The 22,357-nt window shown below is 45.6% G+C and overlaps 1 long non-coding RNA gene across 1 annotated transcript; it reads right to left on the reverse strand.

The window, feature by feature from the left end:
• Positions 1-4,789: 4,789 nt before the first annotated feature.
• Positions 4,790-19,893, reverse strand: LOC309373856. Its single transcript, XR_014170243.1, has 3 exons — positions 19,855-19,893; positions 18,942-19,817; positions 4,790-4,953 (listed from the first exon to the last, which is right to left on the reverse strand). It is a non-coding gene; the product is annotated as an uncharacterized lncRNA (long non-coding RNA).
• Between the last annotated feature and the right edge of the window lie 2,464 nt (positions 19,894-22,357).

Genomic DNA, 22,357 nt, shown 5'->3' on the forward strand with positions numbered 1-22,357 from the left:
TCAATATATGTTGTTGGAAAAACATTTTTTTTCTCTTAAAAACATATTTAGGATGATATGTGTTGACAAAAATCAGCTAATAATGCCACAAAAATGTAATCGATTTTGTCACAAGATCTGATTTTTTTCAAATCAACATAGCACAAAAACCTGACCTGATGGAGAGAAACGGATGCCATTTTCCGGTTTCAGCAGTGCAAAAATACCCTAAATCAGTTGTAGAAATCTAGACAACATTCAAAAAGTAAAAAATTGTTGCCCAGTGTTATCAGAGGTTGCCACACAGTGGCGCCATCTGGAAGCAAATTACACTTCAGGAAAGGGGCAAATTCAGAAAGAGCACCTGCAGCAGCAAAATAGAATCAAACAAACTATGCCACCCTAAAAACACACTGAGCTGCTTAACTGAATAGAAACTTTGGGCAGCACTTCAAAGCAGCCTGACCCTAAGAAGACCCAGCCTAGGCACTCAAACCTACACTGGTCTCAGGTTCTTCATAAACCAGAAAGCCTAAACTTGCAAGGCATGATCTCGAACATTCCCCTGGTGGTTCTGCCTGTGGCCATGATGAAAGTGGCATGGCAGGAGTGTGTCTTCCCAGAATCAGGTTGGTTAGGATTGCAGGACACGTATTACTAATTACTAATTTTAGCATATTTTTCTGTTTTAGACAAGTGCATATTTAGATCCACAACATGGACTAAGATGGTGAAGATGGGTATTTCAAAGAGTTGTGACATTTATACCTAGATCTAAGCTTTTTATAGAGTCGGGGTTAAAGCACCAACTAATCCTGCAACCTTAAACTCCCAGTACTTTATATCTTCAAAGGTTCTTAAAGCTTTATTATGCACACTTCTTCTTCAGTTTCCTACTCCTACACGGGGGCATAAGAGACCCTTGGTGCCGGCACTAAAACAGGGTGTTAAGAAAAATCACACACGGACTCTGGTGCTGCAGCTGTTTGTCAAAACTCTGCCACAACGAGCCATTGTTAAGTGCTCTCCAAGTGGCAGCTTGAGAAATGCTGCCAGCCTGAGCCTTCACAACAGAGAAGCTGCTGGTTCAAAAGAATTAACTTTATTTTCCTCCACAAGTAGGCTGCGTTTACCAGATGACAGCTGGTTGCAGATTTTGGCAGAAGTGGACTGGGGGAGGGGGATGGACACACATGCCTAGGCCTCAATGAAAGTATCCACAGACCCAGACAGAGGCTCGATTCAGATGTAGTATTGTGAATGATGTCCATAAATGTCCCTTTGCTCTGTTTCTGTAAATGCATCCCTGATAAATTGCAATAGTTCTTCATGGGACTGTTGCTCTGGTACTTGGATATTCTGGTGTAGAGGGTTGAATCGGCTCAGATACATATGAGGGAGTGGTTCAAAACTCCTGCCACACATTTAGTAAGTAGGTAAGTAAGTAAGGGATGTGGGTGGTGCTGTGGGTTAAACCACAGAGCCTAGGGCTTGCCGATCAGAAGGTCGGCGGTTTGAATCTCCACGACGGGGTGAGCTCCTGTTGCTTGGTCCCTGCTCCTACCAACCTTGCAGTTGGAAAGCACACAGTGCAAGTAGATAAATAGGTACCGCTCCAGCGGGAAGGTAAACTGTGTTTCCATGCACTGCTCTGGTTCGCCAGAAGCGGCCTAGTCATGCTGGCCACATGACCCGGAAGCTGTCGGCGGAGAAACGCCGGCTCCCTTGGCCTATAGAGCGAGATGAGCGCACAACCCCAGAGTCGTCCACGACTCAACCTAATGGTCAGGGGTACCTTTACGAAAGAAAGAAAGAAAGAAAGAAAGAAAGAAAGAAAGAAAGAAAGAAAGAAAGAAAGAAAGGAAAGAAAGAAAAGGACAAAGACTCAGCCCTCATCTGCAACATAGAAATCCTAATTCCAACAATGTGGGTTAATATTTGTGTTCAGGTTTACTGTAAGGATTATAACTCCATAAATCAACGTAAAGAGCTTTGACCACTTGAAAGAACTATGATGATGCAATCAATCAACACTAATAGCTCAGATGCCAAGTACCAACAATGATGAAGCCAAAACGGGGTTATGTACTCCAAAACATGAGATGGAGCACAGTCTCAAGCTTCAGGAAACCCTAAAGTTTGCAGAAATGCAAAAATTTTGAAGGGTAAAACCCAAAGGAGACCCTCTGCCCCCCAAAAACCACCCCAGCCCAATGAGGACCCGGAACATGGTCTGTGACCAGCAAATCCTGTATGTTGGGAAAGGGGCTCCATGTAAGAAGGGAAGGCTGGCCGGTTGCAACCTTGAACCTTGCAGCAGAATCTGCCTTTCAGAAGTGAAAGGAAACAAGCCTGTTTGTGCAGGAGCAGAGAGCAAGGTCTCACATACTTAAGAAAGAGGGCTATACAAAGTGACAAAGGGAGGAAAAAGGAGTGGGTGCCCACAGAAGGCACAATATAATTTTTTATTCAGTATAGTGCAGCACTGTGATAAAGTTGCCTCACTGGGATCATGGCGGCCGGTGGGGTGTGTGTGTGTGTGTGTGTGTGAGAAAATCAAATGCACTCAGGGGCCTAGCATCATTTTTTCAGACCAGCACAAACTTGTAACATGGGCTTCCCCTCTGCATCAAGTTCCTATCTCTCACACACAATACGGTGAAGAATGTCAGAAAAGTTTCTATTTTAATTCCGGATTTGCATTTTCTACATTTCTGAAATTACATCATAAACCCACATTGGGGGCTTTCTACTATGTCAGTTTTTTTCTTTTTTCCTCCTGTTTTTATTTAACGTACACCCAACCCTGGAGAAGAGCTCTATAAAGCTTGCTGGTCATTTTGCACCTTTTTTTTGGTCCTAATAAAGGCATTATCTTGTCAGTATTCTGATTATTTTTATTCTAATGTTTCCAACACAGCTGCAAGCATTTCATAAACAAACCCATTCAAATTAAAACTTTCTTTCCTTCCCTCATTCAATACAAAATAATCAATTACTTCCAGAAAGTCAATTTCTCTTGCAAGGTGACACTGGATACCCAAAACAAATGGGTAGCTTGTCCATTCTTGCTCATAGGAGGATGCTTGCAGATTCTGATGAGCACTTGTTTGCTGAAAAGCCTCTGCCAGAGGCACGGGAAGTGTGGTAAGCATCCATAGAGCTATGCACACTTAATTGAAAATTAATTGGAGGGGTGAGGCGGGTTTTTTTCAGATCCAACATTTCGTGGAGAAAATTCTTTGAAGGGTCTGCCCCACCAAACCTCAGTCTCCTACTCCTCTCTTTCCCTCACTCACATTCAGACTATTACTATTTCACTCTTTTGATCAATAGCTCTGCAAGGAAGGCAAGAGAAATGGGAAATCTCTACTTCTGTTACTCAGCAAGGGAAGCTTGCTTCAGGTTCATAGGTATTCATCACTGACAGAGACATGTTTAGACCATCCTGCCACACAGGAAACATAGTGGGACTTACTTCCGAGTGAAAAAACTAAACGTGTAGAGCTGGGCTTTCAGAGGGTCAAAGTTACACGCGACCAAAACAGCATTTTGTGTCCAATTCTCTGCTACAAGTCTCCAAAAGTTTGGCCAATCACCTCAAACCATCTCATGTCTGATTCACATGCTCCCAACCCATATTTTCTGGTAATAACCAGAAACTCAGTCATTGTGGCTCATCTCCCCTCCGCATGCTACCACTTCCCCAGCACTGATGTTCTTTGTCTTTATTAGCAGAGTGTATTTCTTTAACGATGAGACCGTCAGACAAAGCTTAAATTGTATTGAGAAGCTTTCCTGCCAACTTCCCTGCCATCCCAGAAACAGCTAGAGGGACACACAGCGCCGTTTGTCTCCGATCCAAAAGCTGTTGCTTTTTAAAAGGACACTCTTGATTCATTGCCCTGCTTAAGTGACACAAGTTTCTTCAGCAGAGATCCGACCTGTTTAGCAGCTCTTAGCTGACATCAGCTGCTGTGTACAAGGAGAGGGAAATGAGAAACACGGGGAAAAGAGGGAAGGGGCTGGAACAGGAATCTTATGGTCTAGTAACAACCAAATTCCTTCTCTTTCTCTCTGGCCAAGATTCCATCTAATTACCTTGTTTCCTCTGAGCTGATTGGAAAGTGGCCTTGTCTGGACCAAAGCGCTAAGCATCTTACATGCATCTGTTCTATCTAATCCCCAATAACTGGGGCCTGTGTTTCAGAAGGATTGCAAGGAGGGGAGGCGGAAAACACTGGCGGAATTTCCCTGTGTGCTGCCTTGTGACCAAAGCAGGAATATCATGCACATATCTGCAATTATGAGATGGGTGGGGTGCATAGGATTGCACAGAAGTAGCAAACCGGGAGCCCTTCCCATGGATTTTGCCTGGTGCAATAATATTCTTATAAGGAACAGTAGCTCTATGGTTTTGGATCTGTTTTCTCATTTTCTTTCTGAGAATCTTTTGCTTTTGCGTTATACAGAGAATTCTCTCTGTAGGTGCTGGGAGCATTGGGGTTAAGCCGAAACTTCAAATAGGAGGTCAGGTACGAATCAGGTGCTTTGGATGGTAACCATGACTTGGTTTCAGCTACTTGGATGAGACCATTCAAATCCAGTTAGCTTCATTCCACACTTGGCTGAGTTCTTGGGTGAGCTGAGAAAGGATGTCTCCTCTTTTGCTCAATGACTTGCACCCTCTCTTCAGTGGTGGGCCAGTTGCAGAAGTTGCCTGCAGCTCCTTCAATGGTGGCAGTAGCTGTGGCAGAGCTTGCAGCTGACTTTGCTGTGCTCCTTCATCAGGGACCCATTGAGGGCTGCCTTGATGCTCAGGGTCTTTCAAAAATTCATGCTCCAGGTCAGCTTGCAAGTCTTCTCCCAGGGCGCGTCAGGATCCTCGCCCCCGTCTCCTCCTGACTCGCCCTTCCATGTCAGCCACCTTGCAGAAACCTTGCTTCACCGTTTTGTGTCTCTTAGGTCATGGAACTCTGAAATAAGAAACAACTCTTTAAATAAGGACAACTTAGCCTGCAATCCTACGCATGTCCACTCAGAAGCAATTCCCATTTCATTCAGTGGGATTTTTTATCAGGTCAAAGCGTGTCGGATCAAAGTGATATGCAAGAACAGAATGCAAAAGCTGCTCTTCTATAGCGCTAGCAAAATCGTGGGAAGAACTGTTCCTAAACATCATGTCTGTTCAGACTTTGTTGTAATCCTGACTTAAATCTTTTCATAGCAACAACCAAGTTCTGAAAGCAAATGTTCCAGTCTCTGCCATGTGTTATATAGAAAGTGCATTTTAGATACAGCAGCAGGGCGGTTAAGGAGTTGGGGAATGAATGGAGGTGGAAAAAGCTTATTTTATACACATCTGGCTACAGGGGTGGAAGGAAGTTTCAGCTTGTTTTAGTAGCAGGGGCTAATTTAGTGGATGGGGATAAACAGGTCTGTTTGCCAGCAGAGGGATTGCCACATCTGGAATTTCTACACAAGATTGGGAGCCATTATTTTGTTTTGCTCACACCAGGTAATAAAACATGTTAACCTTTTCAATAGAAAGTGTCACATGTCCTGCTGGTTCCACACAAAAGAGGGTTGCTTCTCATATTCACTCACTAACACAATGAGTGGGGACATGGGGGGCATAACTCAGTGTCAAGGCACTTAAAGGTAAAGGTAAAGGGACCCCTGACAGTTCAGTCTAGTTACAAATGACTCTGGGGTTGCGGCGCTCATCTCACTTTATTGGCTGAGGGAGCCGGCGTACAGCTTCCAGGTCATGTGGCCAGCATGACTAAGCCGCTTCTGGTGAACCAGAGCAGCACACAGAAACGCCGTTTACCTTCCCGCCGAAGCAGTACCTATTTATCTACTTGCACTTTGACGTGCTTTCGAACTGCTAGGTTGGCAGGAGCTGGGACCAATTCGAACTGGGGATTCGAACTGCCGACCTTCTGATTGGCAAGCCCTAGGCTCTGTGGTTTAACCCACAGCGCCAGTCTTGCTTGCATGCAAAAGGTGCCAGGTTCAATCCCTGCCATCTCCAGCTGGGTTGTCTGAAACCCTGGAGAGCTGCTGCCAGTCAGTGCAGAGTAAGGTAAAGGACACCTGGATGGTTAAGTCCAGTCAAAGATGACTATGGGGTTGTAGCACTCATCTTGCTTTCAGGCCAAGGGAGCTGGTGTTTGTCCACAAACAGCTTTCCAGGTCATGTGACCAGCATGACTAAACTACTTCTGGTGCAATGAAACACCGTGATGGAAACCAGAGCACACGGAAACGCTGTTTACCTTCCCACTGCAGCAGTACGTATTTATCTACTTGCACTGGCATGCTTTTGAATTTCAAGGTTGGCAGGAGCTGGGACAGAGCAATGGGAGCTCACCCCGTTGTGGGGATTTGAAACACCAACCTTCTGATTGGCAAGCCCACGAGGCTCAGTGGTTTAGACCACAGCGCTACCGTGCACTGAGTAGATAATACTGTACTGAACAAAATGCACATAAAGCAGCTCCCTATGAGCTGACATGTGTGGCAACCTGAGCCTGCCATCACTTTCCAATGTGCTGTTTGCCATGTAAGCACTTTCAGACAGGGAAGAATCTAGTAGGAAAATAATGATGCTTAAGCTTCAGGGCCTCTAATCCTGGAGGGGCCCCAGAAGTGACTTTAGTCCACATTGTTTAACAAATTTGGGTCTAGCAAGCCAATCTAATTTGAGTCGAACAACTCAAATCAATTGATCTGTGGTTGTTGGATATATTTCAGCAATCCCAAAGTTTGAGAGTCAGTAGCACAGGTGTAATAAATTTGTGGTCATCTGTTGTGGAAGAACTCCGCTGAAGAAGATAACAGACTTCATGGCTGGATGCAAAGGGGGGCCCATGACAGTTCAAGCTTCAGGACCCCCCAAAATGTAGGTCCACCACTGTTTGCAGGGGAGCTCCACACTTTGGTGATGGGCGCATCCAGGCAACTTGTTGACCGAGCATTCGTCCTGATTTGGTTGTGGGGAGGTTAGATGACATCAAAGCCAGTGTTATCCCACACATTCCGGTGCATTTTCTTGCTCCTTCCCTTGTTGCAAAAGTTCAGCTGGGATCTTAAACCAAATTCCTTCTCACTCTCTTCCCTTCCACCCCCAAGTCTCCAGAGAATTACTTTGTTTCCTCTGAGCTGATTGGAAAGCCCAATCTTTTGGGAAGTATCTGAAGAAGTGTGCGTGCACACAAAAACTTATACCCAAAACAAACTTAGTTGGTCTCTAAGGTGCTACCGGACATTTTTTTAATTTTTAATTTATTTTGGGAAGTGAGTCCATCATACAAGGCCTCCCAGTCAGCAACAATTGTGCAACCTGAATTTGCCAGGATGTGATTGAATCCCAGATGGAAATAGCAACAGTCTGGAAGTGCCCTGGGTGCTAGTCTGCATCTACCCAGTAATCTGAGGTGTGTCTTTACATTCCCTGGCAGAGCAGAAGACGGCGCAGCAGCTGCTCTTGGTCATGTGTCCCAAAGCATTTGCAAACATACTGTGCTACACAGCGGCACATGAGCAAAAACCTGGGAAGCACTAAGGCATCTGCATTGCCTTGTTTGATGTGAAATGGCTCCCATGGACCCATTCCCATCCCAGCAAGTTCCAATCCTGAAATCACGAATACTCTAGTTAACTAATTCTCTAACACATGGGTAAGCAAACTAAGGCCTGGGGGCTGGATCCGGCCCAATCGCCTTCTAAATCACCAGAACCAGAGGTGCTCTCCCCCCCCTCAGTGAACACAATGGGCTCTGAGGTGTTTGGCACAGCAGCAAGTACGCTTTAAGAGATTGAGGCAGCCGAGAGAACACAGCCCAGCTTACTAGCCGACCAGGTGGAGATCACGAGACTTGTTGGGTCTGGGAGGAGGTTTGCGGTCACTCAGCTTTTTTAAGCTGGGGGGGGCAGGTGACCATCACATACTTTGTTAAGGGGCGAGACACAGCTACTCAGCTGGAGCAAGCTCAGGTGCGTCAAACAAGATTGGGGGGGGGGAATAAAAAGAGGCAAAGGCCCTGAACATTGTCCAGTAGTGAATGTGGTCCTCAGGCTATAAAAAGATACCCCTTACCCCCTGCGCAAATGCAAAGCCGGGCCTTCTGCCCATTCCTCCTTTCCCGCCCAGAGCAGAAATTCCAATAGCTTGCCCTGACTGGGTTCAAGGGAATCCTCATAAACAAAGAGCAACACTTTTCAAGGTCTTTGCTTTCCAGGTTCCTTAAAGGAGTCCGAGCAAAATAACACTGTTGAAACCACAGAGGTTGTGAATTGCAGAGCCTGTACCCAGAGAGGTGAGAATAGAGAGTGCAGCAGCAGCAGCAGCAGCTGGGTAGGGAAGGTGGGGGCAGGAAGTCTTTGCTCCTGAGGTCTTAAAGGTAGAGAGAGAGAGAGAGAGAGAGAGAGAGAGAGAGAGAGAGAGAGAGAGAGAGAGAGAGAGAGGCCCCTTCTAGCCTGGCATCTGTCAACTCCAGTTATCACATCAAAACACACATAATTCCCATTCCTTTCAACAGCAATTGCATGTATGGGGTTGATAAGCATGATCAGACACAGCACTGCTGGCTCCTGTGATACACACAGACCCCACAACCCACCACAAGCAAAAAGGAGAGAGGATAACTGGATTCCCCTCTGCCCACCAGCCGGCTTAGGGAATTCCATCAAAAGTGCTTTTTCACATGTTTTGTATTCAGCTGAGATCAAGCAAAAACACTGGACTGCAGCTCAGAAAGGTAAAATACCTGAGAGCTATTCAAAATTAGTTCCTGAAGGAGTATATTCTAGCCCAGGGATCAGCAACCTTTTCCAGCCATGGGCTGGTCCACTGTCCCTCAGACCATGAGGGAGGGCCGGACTATATTTTTTTTGGGGGGGATGAATGAATTCCTATGCCCCACAAATAACCCAGAGATGCATTTTAAATAAAAGCACGCATTCTACTATTTCGCAACAGAGGTAGGATTGCAGCTGTAATCGCTGTGCCTGATCTGCGTTTATCAGAGGTTTGTTAGGACACAACGCAACTTGGGTAATAAATTTCCCCTCCATTACTCTAGAGCTGGCAGAGGAAATTATCAGCAACCTTACTCCTCCAATACTAACAAAAAGATTTTGCTACAGAAATAGTAGTTAGAGCGAGTGCAGATGACAACCTGGAGAACCTGCGGTGTCTTAAAACAGGGGGCTGTGGAAGAGGATAAAGCTATTATGGCTTCTTCTGTCTCACCCAAATTTTCATTTATCTCATCACACCCCACACCTCCCCACCACTTTCCTAGGTCAGGGTTAGGCCCTTCAGATGTTGCTGAGCTGCAATGCTCATCAACGCTGACCATTGCAGACCCTCCATGTGTCCCTATTTTTCAGGGATGTCCCTGATTTAGAGAAGCTGTCCCGATTTCTGATTTGATCCCGAAATGTCCTGCTTTTCCTTAGGATGGCCCTATTTTCACTGGAGAAATGTTGGAGGGTATGGAGTTATCCAACCCCCGAGCCATTTGAAGGCAGCCCTGTACAGGGAAAGGTATTTTTTTTTAATGTTTAATGTTTTTAATGTTTTTTTATATGTTGGAAGCTGCCCAGAGTGGCCGGAGCAACCCAATAAGATATGTGGGGTTTAGATAGTAAAATTATCATTATGGAATGGGACGTCCCTATTTTAATTGGAGAATTGTTGGAAGGTGTGCCATTGGCCTTTGCTGTCTGGGGATGGTGGGAGTTTGGTGTCCTTCAGCTTCTTGAGGACCTTTCCACGCTGTGCTAGAGCATGGAAGACTCTTGTTGTTTTAGCCTTCACAAGGATGTGAGGGAGAAGCAGGACTGCAGAAGCTGTATCTTTCCCAGCAGCTGAGGACTTGGAAAGTGACAAGAATCTTTGGATTGTGTGACCTGGCAACTTCTGTAGCCTGAACACTTCCCACATCTCTCTTGATTCCCATATATTTTCTTGACAGTCTTTGGTCTCCAAGTCCGTCTTTCTAGGCTACCTCTACCCACACACACAAATCTAAAAACAACAACAACATCAAAACCCCATTGTTTTAAATTAAATAAACATTGCAGCATTTTATTAATTTGCATTAGTCATCTTGAAAGCACAATTGGGGAGTTCTTGGTGTTGGTGCTTCAAAATAGTTCTTCTTTCCATTCATCACTCCTTCAGATATATTGACTGGTAAAGAAAAAGTCATTTACAGTGGTACCTCAGGTTGCATACGCTTCAGGTTACAGACCCCACTAACCCAGAAATAGCGCTTCAGGTTAAGAACTTTGCTTCAGGATGAGAACAGAAATCATGCTCCGGCGGCGCAGCGGCAGCAGGAGGCCCCATTAGCTAAAGTGGTGCTTCAGGTTAAGAACAGTTTCAGATTAAGTACGGACCTCCGGAACAAATTAAGTACTTAACCTGAGGTACCACTGTACATGCGTTGCATGTGCAATATAATATTGTGCCACCAGATGGCAACGTGAAGCCCTATTTTTCTCCACCTGTTTTCCCTGTTTAAATTTACAGCACTTAAAACTGAAACACTTCTTTGATGTGTCTAGATCCAGCCCTAATCCTGTATAATATTATACAGCGTATATGTAGTTAGGGTGCCAACTCTTAAAGCTGTCCCTGTCATTTGATCTACGCCTTCTATTGGTGGGTGATCATCCTCTGAGCTGGGAAAAGCTTCACCTGCTCATTTCTGCATATCAAAACTCTCTTCACTGGGCTCAGAAGTAGACCAGGTTGCAGTGGGTTTCTTTTTCCTTCTGGCCAATTATTGGCAAGAGCAGCCCGAAATCAGATCCCAATATCTGACCAATAATTTAGCCAGCATTTTAAGTTACCAAGCAATCAGATGAATTATAAAGATACCATTCAAAAGAAAGCTGTTGAATGGCCAGAAAACTCCTTGCGCTGCATATGAAGACATGTGATGCCTTTTTAAGATCTGCTACAGGAAGCAAGCAAGCAATGTCCCAATTCATGTTTGCTTTATGGAGAAAGGCCCCCTAGATGAGGAGGAAGCAAAACAATAACTTTATTGTATGCCATAGCAAATCAGCCAAGAGCCCTCTGTTTCTTATTCTGTTTTCATTAAAAAGCCATTATTTTATAGGATGAAACGCTAATGAATGTTCAGTCTTGGAAGCAGCTGCTTTAAATTTCAATAGACGAATTTCTCACTTTGCATAATTTAATCTGCTTTAGCTAATCATGGAAAGAGGCATTGCTCGTTCACTTCCATGCATATTCTTCTAGTCTTGAGTGCTGGAAACCTACTTTAAAAAAAGCAAAAAAGAGGCTAAAATTCTCAGGAAGAATTTGGTAGTTCATTCAACATTCTGCACTTCCCCATGTGTTCTAGCAGGTGACTTCGCTGCTCATAAAGAGCCAGTGTGGTGTAGTGGTTAAGAGCGGTAGACTCGTAATCTGGTGAACCAGGTTTGATTCCCCACTCCTCCACATGCAGCTGCTGGGTGACCTTGGACTAGTCACACTTCTCTGAAGTCTCTCAGCCCCACTCACCTCACAGAGTGTTTGTTGTGGGGGAGGAAGGGAAAGGAGAATGTTAGCCGCTTTGAGACTCCTTCAGGTAGTGATAAAGTGGGATATCAAATCCAAACTCTTCTTCTTCATAGAAAGAGGCAGCAATGCTCAGCTACATCCCTGATGGAGTATATTTTGTGGAGCAGGAATTCCCGTTGAGATACAACTTGCACCTACTACATGTATTTTTTGGAAACAATTGGGGAGGGATTTTGTTTCAACAAGCTGTTCCATCTGCTTTCTGTAATTCATATCTTTAACTGTTCCTTGTTTTTTTCTTAAATTGTTCTTATCGCAAATTGCCTTGAAATTTATATATAAAGCGATTCATTGGGAATAGTAAATATCCATCTACGTATGTTCACTGTCTGGTAGCTGTTAAAAACATTGATTAAGTTGTGGCTGAAGCTCCAATCCATGCATTTACCAGTCCGAAATACACAGGCCTACCATGGTATGTATGCTGAAGTATTAGGGTTGGCATACGTCTGGAATTTCCTGGACAAATCCAGAATATGGCAGTTGGAAACAGTGTCTGGGAAAATCCGGATGTATGGCTAATCCATGTCGGAAGTCTAGATTTTGGCAATTTCCCTTAAAAATAGCTCAAGAACTTCTTCTTCTTCTTCTTTTGAGATTTGCCAGGGGAATAAAGCTCAACAATTTTATGTGACCTGGTTTTCACTTTTTGAAATATGGCAACTCTGTATTTGATGCATATCCACAATCCCTGTTCCCGGAAGCCAGTGCAATGAGTCCCGCTAGTGCAATGGGACTTTCCCCCTACACCCACCTCCCCCCCCGCCCTCTCTAATTCTGCTTGGGAAGGTCAGGAAAACCCCGAAAACATGGCATAGAGTGGAGGAGAGGAGAGATTATCCTGTCTGACAACCAGAAAGGCTTGTGCTGACAGACCGGCCATCTTAGCTGATGTTCAGGGGTCGGCAATGTTTACCTTGCCTGGGCCAGTTCACTGCCATGGAGCCCCCTCTGTGAGCTGAATCGTGTGTGTGAGTGCATGCACCCGCGATTTACAGCGCCTGTGTCTGCACAGACACGATTTCCGGCACTGCAGAAGCGAGTCCCGGTGCCGCGCTGCACCGGTTTAGCGCAGCATGCGAGAACTCGCCGAGCAGGCAGCTCTGTTTGGGCGCGGCTCATGGGCCGGTTAAACAACCCCTGTGGGCCACTTGTGGCCCATGGGCCTTAGGTTGCCTACCCCTGGTGATGTTGAATTACACCCCATAATCCTTTTTTTTAAAAAAAGAAATTGGATGGTGTGTGTGTTGGGAGCAGCATGCATGCATCTGTATGCGCATACTTTCCATGTCACACTGAAGTCCCCAGAGATGAAGCCCGCCGACATTAGGCTACAAAGCTGGCCATTTTTAGAGCATTCTTCAGGCAGATGTGTTTGGGTAAATATTTATATGTAGAGGTTCGGGTGTTCAGACCCTTAAAGGGCCCTTATTGCTTTGAAATACCAGGCAACAATTTAAACCAAGACCCATTTCATTCTAGAGGAAATGCACAGTATTTCAAGGCACTGGTTATTGCCTTATGACCTCAACTACTTGGGACCAGGCTTATCCAATGGGCCATCTTCTTCCTTCCAAGTTGACACACACGGCAATAAGCAGGAGATGTACCTTCCTCTTTGTAGCCTTCATGGTAGCAGTTATGAGATTCACCACATTGGGAAGTCCCCAGGTCCCCTCACTCAACATGTCTAAGGAAGAAGTTACAATGGTGTATATTTCAAGCCTTTTCCTCCCTGCTTGCTTTATGGAGATGGCCAGTTGGATGCCGCAAGGGCTATCAGATCTGTCACACGGAAGGGGGCAAAGAGTTGACCTCTGCTGCCCCCAGAGGGCAGGAGGACTAGATCTAATGGAGGGTAAATTTTGGTGAAACTTTAGGAGAGACATATTGATAGTAAGAGCAGTTTGACAATGGAACTATTACCCAGAAACAGAGTGGACTGTCCATCTTTAAGCAGAAGCTGGAGAGCACATCTGTTGTGGGTGCTGAACTGAGCTGCTTACTAGGGCCTCTCTGAGTCTAGAATTTTGGGAATAGTTTGAATGCCGACCTGCTTTAATTTGTCACCTGGTTTTCCTAAGCTGAATTGCTTTTTGCATCATCACCACTATTATTTTAATATGATTTGCTATTTCAAATATGCTGTGTTAGCTACTTTGGACCAAATGTGTAGGATATAAATATAAGTATTGAAAATCAGCCAATAAGCTATGTTTGCTGTCAAATATTTTTCCCTAACTGTGCATTGACCTTGTTGTTGTTATTCCTCTGGAATTTTACTTATGAGCTAAGAAGGCTACATTTATTCTTAAAGTCGTGAGCCTCCACAGAGCTCTCAGGCAGGCTTGTGACATCAATTAATGATTTAGCCTGGATTTTTCAAAGAAGACAACTAGCTTGATGTTTGTTTTCCCCAATCCTAAACACCCTTGCTTTGGGTTCCAGATCAAACCTATAATAACAATTAATTATAATTAAGCAATTAGTGTCTTTGTCATGAATATATAATATAATTAGACCCAGAGGGCAAATCATAGGATCCCTGCCTGCTGCTCTTATCTTTCCAAGGGTGTCGTAGGCACCTGCAAAATGTAAACCTCTTTGCTTCTGCGAAAAACATGCTTTCTTTCAGTTCAACGAGATTAGTTTGCCCTGGTGCTCTTCTGGAGCAGAACAGTAAGAGATAATTCAAGAAATCTAGAGGCTTGCTGCCTTTAAGTTACCCTCCCCACTTTTATATTTTTCTTTCCTGTGCATCAGGCAAAGGACACAGATCTGTACTTCTAAAAGTTGTCCAGAAGGAGGAATCTTGTCAAAAGCTGTTTGTCATTCAGCCTGTCTCAAATGGCAGATATTGTGATAACATTAGAGGACCATTTGTCAGCTGTTTAATGGGATTGTATCATTGCCGGAGGCCACTTGGACTTTCTGCCTCAGGCACAGAAATATATTAGTTCTCCTCTGGCTGAAATTTCCTCTTCTGTGCAACCGTGGAAGATATAGGAACTCCCTCCTCCATTGCTTCCGTTCAACCCAGTTCACCATAATGACAATGATGAAATTAACTGCTTTAGATAAGCATTTAAAGGGAGTCCTTTAAGGAAATACTTTTCTGCAAAAACAGCACTTTTTGTGTGGTCTCAGTTTCGCCTTTTGAACTGATCACTGTTCAGGAACTGTGATCTAAACTGAACATGCCAACCGCAGTGAGGCCATTTGTCCTAATTTATAAAAGGGCAGTCCTCTTATCTGAAGGAGGCATCTATTGAAGGTCTAATCCAGTTTAAAGATAACTACAGGAAAGCACAGCAGGGGCCTTGGAGTTGACAGCATCTGAACAGCAGATTGGAAAAACCCACAGCTTCACCGTCTTCCCCCACCACCTTACTACCATTTAAATAGAAATACAATATGTCTCCCCTTAATGCATATTTGACTTGTACAAAAAGGTGGTGGTGGGGAATGGCCCAAAATGAGTAGGAAAACTGCAAAAAAAATGGTGTGGAAAAAGCAGAGAAATGGCTAGCAATCCCAGGAGCACCAAGGTTAGAGGGTGTTCATAGGCTTCTTAGATGGTGTTCCCCACTATATGCGATTTCACATATATGCACGGTACCCAGAAATGTAACCTCCGCCTACATGGGCAGTTGCCTGTAATCATTTCTAAATAGGCATAAATTAGCATGTGCACATTTTATGCAAATCTGTGCCCTATTTTGTCCAATTTTGGGGGATATTGTATTTCTTCTTTAGCAAATGCATAACTGGATGCTACTGATAAATCTAGCTGAAATCCTGTTGCACATAAGACAGGCACAACCCAAATCTACATCTGGTTTGCATTTGCAAAAGCAAGACTAGACAGAAGAAGCTTACAGCTGTTCTGAAAGACTATTTGTAACTTCATTTTTGTTTGTTTGTTTGTTTATTATCAGAGGTAGAGCATACAGTTCTCCTTCCTCATTTTAGTCAAAAAACAACCCTGTGATGTTGGTTGTTCTGAACAGTTATTTCGAACCTAGGCATACTCGGTCCTTCTCTAATGCTATAACCAGATACTTACACAGTTGCCAGCTCCAGAGCCTTGGAAGACTCCTATACCTCTAAATAGTTGCATGGAAGCAAGAATTTCACCAGTCTCCCTTTTCTCATGGCAGTACAATGCTTTGGTGAAGGGGAAGCCTCCATGCTGGGAAAAATATTCTGCTGCTTATTTTCTGCAGATCAATGTACTGTTCAAGGCACACAAGCAAGCTAGGCCACTTTCCCAGTCAGTTTCATAAGCCTAGCTGTGTCAATTTTTCAATGCATGCAATTTTACATGCATGCTTTTAGGAGCAGCTTGATACGTAGTAATAAATAGATGGTGCTTTTCACATTATGGAGATAAAAGGTATCATGCGCTTATGTCTGCTGTTGTGAAAGGCTCGACTTAAGAGACTAACTGAAAAGTTGGCAACCCTCGCTAAATGTCACCAGGGGCCAGGGGTCCACAGTCTTTGGCGCATTTGGAAATCTGTTGCAGGAACCGCAAAATACCCATTTCACCAATGTTGCTCAGAATGTGCTTTATAAAAGGAATGTTCCCTGATAGGGAATGAACTCAAACTTTCATTAAAAAAAAATTAATCATTTTATGTAATAAAAAGGTACTATGATATATTTTGACTTCAAATGTGATTTGGGGAAAAATTAGTGCTTGGACTTAACAACAGTTTTCTCTATTGCCTCTCACACCACCGGCAATTAGACGATTCTCTGAGTTTTCCATCCTTGCTTCCAGGCATGCAGAAGTTCAGGGACGCATTCCAGCCAGGCAATGCAATCAAGGCTGCGTATAGCCTTGGGGAGGGTGGGGGGCAGCTGTGGTCTGGGAAAGGGCACAGCCTTTGGAAGAGTCCATTTCTACATGCTTCCCTTTTTGCATTTCTTTTAGCATTTGGCATCATCGTGCCTGCGCCTAGCTCTCTCAGGGCTGCTTGGCTACAGATTCGCAGTGCCATCCCTAACCACAGTTCCGCAGAAGCAAGTTAAGTCCTGCTGAAATCAATGGGGTTTACTCCCAAGTATGCATTGCCAGGACTGCAGCCGTAATCTCACAACTTCGGTTCACTCCCTGCTCTCGCATGGAGGAAAAGAAGCACAGACAAGGGTCGCTTGCAATCTGGTTGGCTTGTGTATTGCAGTAAAAACTCCCAGTTAGCTTTTAGGGCAGCCTGAGGTAGAGCAAGACCAGTTTGCAGGGTGTCAGAGAGCTACAGACACACTGGACCGCTTCATAATCTGTAGACTGGGGGTGGGGAGAGGAGAGGGGCTTGACAAAGGATTCAAGGAACGCAGACCGTGTGAGAACCCCCAAAGTAGATGAAAGCAAGCTGCCTCTCTCCTCCTTTTCCCCTTGATCTCCAAAGTACGCTCTTATTTATTATGCGTTTAGATTCTTCTTCCCCCTCTGCCCCATCCCCTTGCAGAACCAGGAACACTACAAAAGCCTGGGCATGAAGAAATTTCCCATTCTTTTTCTGCCCCCTTCCTTATTGCAAGACTAAAAGTTATTCAAGTGGGCAGCTTAATACCTCTTCCAAGTTTTCACCACGTTTCAACATTCAAGCTTGCACTGAAAGCAACAACCTCCCCAATGCCAAAAATTATTATTATATTTATTTATATCCCACTGCTGATGGGACAGACTCCTGTAACGCGGCAGAGGAAACAAGCTAGCGTAAGAGGTGCAAGGGGTTGGTGTGTTTTGGTGGTGGGCAGCTGGAATTCAAAGAATAATTCCCAGCTCCCACGCCCCACTTGCACTATAAACGTAAAGCAATGTTAAAAGGTAAAGGTAAAGGGACCCCTGACCATTAGGTCCAGTTGTGACCGACTCTGGGGTTGTGGCACTCATCTCGCTTTATTGGCCGAGGGAGCCGGCGTACAGCTTCTGGGTCATGTGGCCAGCATGACTAAGCCACCCACGCAATGTTACAGCACTTTAAACTGCAGTCTGGGAACTGTAGTTTAAAGGTAGCAAGAATTGCCAGGTGACCCCGATTCCCCTCACTGGGCTACAATTACCAGAGTCAATCTCTCTTCCCAAGGAGCTCTGGGAATAGTAGCTCTGTGAGGGGAGTGGGGTGTGTGTGTCTCTCAGCATCCTTAACGAGCTACAGTTCCCAAGATTATTTGGGGAAGCCATTAAAACGTGTATGATACTGTTTTATAATGCAGGTGGGATCTCAGGTGTTGTCTTTGATTGCATTAGGGTGGGGGACTCTGCACATCTGAAAGCTATTTGGCCAGAGGCACAGAGTGTCAGGATTTTCTCTTTTCCATGTCAATAGAGGGTGGTGACTGGGCAGCTAGCCCTTGCATAGCTTCTTGCACTAGTCAGCCCTTGCCTGCTGCGAGTGACAAAATGAAGGGGAGCGGATGCTCTTTAGAGTTCCCCTTCTTGCAATTTTCCATCCCCTCAAGCAATGCTTTTCACAACAAACAAAATAAGGAATAAATGAATAACGAGAATTGAGAAAATGAGAACGCAGATTTCGCAGTGCTGATGAGAACCCTTGCAAGATATGATTTAGCTGAGATTCCTGCATTGTAGGAATGGCCCTGGGCAAGGGGTTACCCTTACAACTTTGCAATTATATGAAGATGTGGGAGGGGGGGTCTGCTACAGTCCCCCACACACAGCAGTGTTGCCAGTCACACAAAGATGGCATAGTTTCTTGTGTGGGAGCTGAAATCATAGATGCTTCTGCCTTTGAGTCAAAGGGGAGTATATCTTGGGTGCTGATAACACCTGCCAACATGAATGAGTCTTCTGGTGCGTGCTCACTCAGTCACCCCAGCCTTGACTATCAATGGTCAGTAAACTGGATCTATTTTGGGATCATGACCATAGATGACCCAGGCCCTTGTGAAGTTTGAGCCTGCCAGCCAAGTTGCAGCTTCTCTCTCTGTAGCTGCAGCATCCCCTGATGGGTATTCTCAGCTCAGTGCGCCGCAAACTGCTTACATGGTGGTTTGTTGTTTTTTACAGCCCTGGAAGAATGGCAGCAGCAGGTGCCCAGTTAATTCAGTAATAGCCTTTCACATGCTGCACTCCCTTCCCTCCCTGGAACCTTTCCATTCGGGTGGGGGAAGAGAAAGCCGGGGGAACTCCGCCCTGCCTGCCTGCTTTGCTAGAACATCCCAATCAGAGCGACTCAGACACGTTGCACAATTTAATTACCACTTCACAAGCCCTGTGATTATAAGTGACAGGCCAGCTCACGCTGTGGGAGTTTGCAGAGGGATTCTCTGCTAAACGCTTCCCCACTGAAAGGACAATAAAGACTCCCCTCTTACTCACAAAGCAGCCTGGAGGATGAGCTGGTCCAGCTTTTTTGTCTGCCTGTTTGTTTTCGCCGCAGAGATGGAGAACCACTAAGCTCATCAGGGCTCTGTCACCGTTTCCTGTCAGGCAGGAAGCGGCTTGGATCACGTCTCCTCCTCCGAGGGGGCCCTTTCACACGTCTCAGCACTTCCAAGGACAGAGTTCCCTCAAACTGTAAAGTTTGAGCCACAGATGTGCTCTTTTAAGACCTCACATTCTTTGTGGAAATGAGGGTCAAGGAGCCAGAGCAAAGCTGCGTTCTCTTGGCAGTGTGCTTTCGTGGGATGTATTTATTACTAGAGCAGTCAAGTACAACATTTTCCTGTTGTCTGGAATGGGCACATAGAGGAATGTGGCTCCAGACAGGGAGGACTTCATTTCATACCTGCTCTGGAGTTTCCTCCCCTTGTGTGTGACCAGGTAGATAGGTGTGACCCACACTGACCAGGTAAAAGGGCACAGAGAGACAATTAAAGGATTCTAACGAATCATCAACTTGCTTCCAATATGTTGCAAAGGGAATGTGCTCTGCTGTTCACTCACTAGCGTGAGTGAGCAGGGATAGTATCAAAACAATATATCCTCTTCTACCTTCCTTAGCATTCCCACTGTCAGAAGTGCATGCAGGAGCCAGGCCCTGTGACCAGTAGAGCTTTGCAGGACTGGGGCCTTCCTAAGTTTGTTCTGGAGAGGCAAGGTGTGGCCGCACAGGTGAGGCTGCTTCGTAACTCACTGCACCTGGTGGCAAGAGCTGGGAAGGGATATAAGGTCAGCATTTCCCTTCGGCTCTTTGCCACAGCAACACTTTTGCTGCCTTGCTGCGTTTGGCTTCTTGCTTCTTGATCCTCAGACCTCAGCTTCTTGACTCCTTGCTTCTCGACCCTTGGACCCTTGACTTCGTGACTCCCTGCTTCCTGACCCTCGGACTCCTGCTTCTGGACTCTTGTTCCTGCTCCCACCCCGCCATCTTGCCCCCGGTCCCGATGTCCTCAGCTGGGACTTCGATCGCCTGTAGACTGGACCGTGACACCCACAGTTTTCAGGGTGTTTGAGAGCCCATCCAGTGGGAGAGCAGTGTATGAAAGACCTTGCTTTGGGGAGAAGGGTTGGAACGGGCAACTTTCTGTTTTCTTTCTGTCCTTGCCACCCTGCTCTACTACGACCTTCTGTGCCCTGCGCAACATGCCATCCCTTTGGCCAGAGTCCATGCATGTAATAACAACCCACAGTCCCTGGAATGTATGGAGCCACAGGCTTCATGGGAACTGTCACTAAGCACAACGCTTGTCGGACAAATTTGGTCTCTTGTCTCTCTGTGCACACTGTCGTTGCTTGCTTTATTTATACAGTGGTACCTCGCAAGACGAATGCCTCGTAAGACGAAAAACTCGCAAGACGAAAGAGTTTTCAGTTTTTTGAGTTGCTTCGCAAGACGAATTTCCCTATGGGCTTGCTTCGCAAGACGAAAATGTCTTGCTAGTTTATTTCCTTTTTCTTACGTCCCAGGCAGCCGCGCGGATGGGTCGGCGCTGGCGGGAGCCTCATCTGTGGGCGCCGCCGCCTCGTCGCCTCTCCCTTCCAAATCCTGCGCGCAGCGCCCATACAGGATAGCCAGCACCAGCAGCGCCAAGAGCAGCGCGGCCAAGAGCAGCGCCAGCAGTGCGGCGGACTTTTTGCCCACGTAGAAGCCCGAGCGCAACTTGATGGTCATGGTGGCCGGTTGAAAGCGAGGGGGGGAGCCTGAGCGACTGAGGAAGAAATTCAGCACAGGATCCGTGCTTCGCAAGACGAAAAAACTCGCAAGACGAAAAAACTCGCAGAACGAATTAATTTCGTCTTGCGAGGTACCACTGTATTTGTTGTTAGAGGTGTAATGCAAGGATCCGGTAGCCACACAATAGCCTCTCTCTGTCGTGTGAGCCAATGCTATGGCTGCGCCATGATGCTCATGTGCCTCTTGCTTTTATTCCAGCCACCTGGGAGGCTGTCTAGATAAACTCCAAGCAACTGTTGGAGAATTATAAAATGAGAGGCCAGTGGCAAGTCACACATTCTGACCTGCAATGTGGGTGATTTCTAGTAAATCAGTGAGAGGAGTACTTTGCACATGCTTCATGCGCAAGGGCATGCTCGCATCATGGCAAATGATGCACGGAATAACTCAGGCTAACAAATTGAGTAAGGCAGATAGGGTAAAGGGGGAAGAGAAAGCTTGATAAAGAAGAGAAGAAGAAGAAGAGTTTAGATTTGATATCCCGCCTTTCACTCCCTTTAAGGAGTCTCAAAGCGGCTAACATTCTCCTTTCCCTTCCTCCCCCACAACAAACACTCTGTGAGGTGAGTGGGGCTGAGAGACTTCAAAGAAATGTGACTAGCCCAAGGTCACCCAGCAGCTGCATGTGGAGGAGTGGGGAAGCGAACCCGGTTCCCCAGATTACGAGACTACCGCTCTTAACCACTATACCGCAGAAGAAGCCGTTTTGTAGACCGTGTTCTTGGGAATTCTTGGATGTTTTTTCAGTGGCAGCCAGTTGAAAAGCACCCCAGAAAGTAAGTTTGCTTGTCCACTGCTCCCCTTGCCCTGCAATGCGCAGCTGCAAAGGCACGATGAGTGTGTGATTTAGGGAACATTGCCAAGGGTGCAGAAACATCAAGGCCTTGTACCAATGTATCAACCAGTGGAGAAAACGAACAGGCCCAGCACTGACTATTGTATACAAAGGGAGAGAGAATCTGTACAGTTTATTCATGATTAGTAAAGGCGGAAAGGTACCGTATTTTTTGCTCTATAACACGCACCAGACCATAACACGCATGTAGTTTTTAGAGGAGGAAAACAAGAAAAAAAATATTCTAAACGAAATAGTGGATATATGATTTTTGTGGTTCATGCTGTGGCCACAGACATGTGAGTTTGGAGTAGCCCAATGCAAAAATCCTGAGGATCCATGTGGATCCATGCTTTATAACCACGGAGGAGGGAAGGAAGGGGAACCATGGATCCTCTGCTCACGACTGCAGCAGATCCCCCCCGCCACCCGCAGGCATTCGCTCCATAACACGCACAGACATTTCCCTTTACTTTCTAGGAGGAAAAAAGTGAGTGTTATGGTGCAAAAAATACGGGTACTTCTGTTACTAGGTTGGGAATCTAAATATTAGCCATGCACATGTCACAAGGGCTTTTGACAATCCATTCCAGAACTGATAAACTTTAATCCATTGGGTGGGTTTTACATTGCAAATACAAGCATGTATATTGGGGCCAGGGAACTTTTGGCCATGCAGATGCTGTTGTCCTAACCATTGGCTGTGGTTGCTGGGAGTGATGGGATTCCAGCATTTGGAGGACCAAAGGTTCTCCTCCACCTGACACAGATGATGCTCAGATG

Source organism: Podarcis melisellensis (genome assembly GCF_964234715.1).
Source record: "Podarcis melisellensis genome assembly, chromosome: 7".
NCBI classification, from domain to species: domain Eukaryota; kingdom Metazoa; phylum Chordata; class Lepidosauria; order Squamata; family Lacertidae; genus Podarcis; species Podarcis melisellensis.